The sequence below is a fragment of the Rattus norvegicus genome, chromosome 13, assembly GCF_021556685.1.
Source record: "Rattus norvegicus strain SHRSP/BbbUtx chromosome 13, alternate assembly SHRSP_T2T, whole genome shotgun sequence".
Lineage (NCBI taxonomy): Eukaryota > Metazoa > Chordata > Mammalia > Rodentia > Muridae > Rattus > Rattus norvegicus.
The window spans coordinates 388,947-390,601 of NC_141546.1; the positions used below are offsets into that span (position 1 = coordinate 388,947).

A 1,655-nucleotide genomic window follows, 5' to 3' on the forward strand; every position below is an offset into this window, starting at 1 on the left:
TGATTTGCATTTCCCTTATGACTAAAGATGTTGAACATTTATTTAGGTGTTTCTCAGCCATTCGGCATTCATCCGCTGTGAATTCTTTGTTTAGCTCTGAACCCCGTTTTTTTAATAGGGTTATTTGTTTCCCTGCGGTCTAACTTCTTGTGTTCTTTGTATATTTTGGATATATGGCCTCTATCTGTTGTAGGATTGGTAAAGATCTTTTCCCAATCTGTTGGTTGCCGTTTTGTCCTAACCACAGTGTCCTTTGCCTTACAGAAGCTTTGCAGTTTTATGAGATCCCATTTGTCGATTCTTGATCTTAGAGCATAAGCCATTGGTGTTTTGTTCAGGATTTCCAGTGCCCATCTGTTCCAGATGCTTCCCTAGTTTTCCTTCTATTAGTTTCAGTGTGTCTGGTTTGATGTGGAGGTCCTTGATCCACTTGGACTTAAGCTTTGTATAGGGTGATAAGCATGGATCGATCTGCATTCTTCTACATGTTGCCCTCCAGTTGAACCAGCACCATTTGCTAAAAAGGTTTTCCTTTTTCCATAGGATGGTTTTGGCTCCTTTGTCAAAAATCAAGTGACCATAGGTGTGTGGGTTCATTTCTTGGTCTTCAATTCTATTCCATTGGTCTATCTGTCTGTCTCTGTACCAATACCATGCAGTTTTTATCACTATTGCTCTGTAATACTGCTTGAGTTCAGGGATAGTTATTCCCCCTGAAGTCCTTTTATTGTTGAGGATAGTTTTAGATATCCTGGGGTTTTTGTTATTCCAGATGAATTTGCAAATTGTTCTGTCTAACTCTTTGAAGAATTGGATTGGTATTTTGATGGGGATTGCATTGAATCTCTACAGGTAATTTTTAAAGATATCTATTTAAAACAGTGCCTACCAGTGAATATATTCAAAGCACTGGTACCCGTCACTCTTTTTTCCCTTCACGAATTTGCGTGTCATCCTTGCGCAGGGGCCATGCTAATCTTCTGTGTATCATTCCAATTTTAGTATATGTGCTGCCGAAGCGAGCACTCTTTTTTTTTTTTTGTTGATATTTGTAAGCTCTTTTTTTTTTTTTTTTTATTAACTTGAGTATTTCTTATATACATTTCAAGTGTTATTCCCTTTTCCGGTTTCCGGGCAAACATCCCCCTCCCCCCTCCCCTTCCTTATGGGTGTTCCCCTCCCAACCCTCCCCACATTGCCCCCCTCCCCCCATAGTCTAGTTCACTGGGGGTTCAGACTTAGCAGGACCCAGGGCTTCCCCATCCACTGGTGCTCTTACTAGTATATTCATTGCTACCTATGGGGTCAGAGTCCAGGGTCATTCCATGTATAGTATTTAGGTAGTGGCTTAGTCCCTGGAAGCTCTGGTTGCTTGACATTGTTGTACTTTTGGGGTCTCGAGCCCCTTCAAGCTCTTCCAGTTCTTTCTCTGATTCCTTCAACGGGGGAATTATTCTCAGTTCAGTGGTTTGCTGCTGGCATTCGCCTCTGTATTTGCTGTATTCTGTCTGTGTCTCTCAGGAGCGATCTACATCCGGCTCCTGTCGGTCTGCACTTCTTTGCTTCATCCATCTTGTCTAATTGGGTGGCTGTATATGTATGGGCCACATGTGGGGCAGGCTCTGAATGGGTGTTCCTTCAGTCTCTGTTTTAAT

General features: G+C 42.1%; 1 non-coding gene across 1 annotated transcript; it reads right to left on the reverse strand.

Annotated features, from left to right (window-relative positions):
• Window positions 1-919: 919 nt before the first annotated feature.
• Window positions 920-1,026, reverse strand: LOC120096455 (U6 spliceosomal RNA). Its single transcript, XR_015636448.1, has one exon. It is a non-coding gene; the product is annotated as a U6 spliceosomal RNA (small nuclear RNA).
• Window positions 1,027-1,655: the final 629 nt, after the last annotated feature.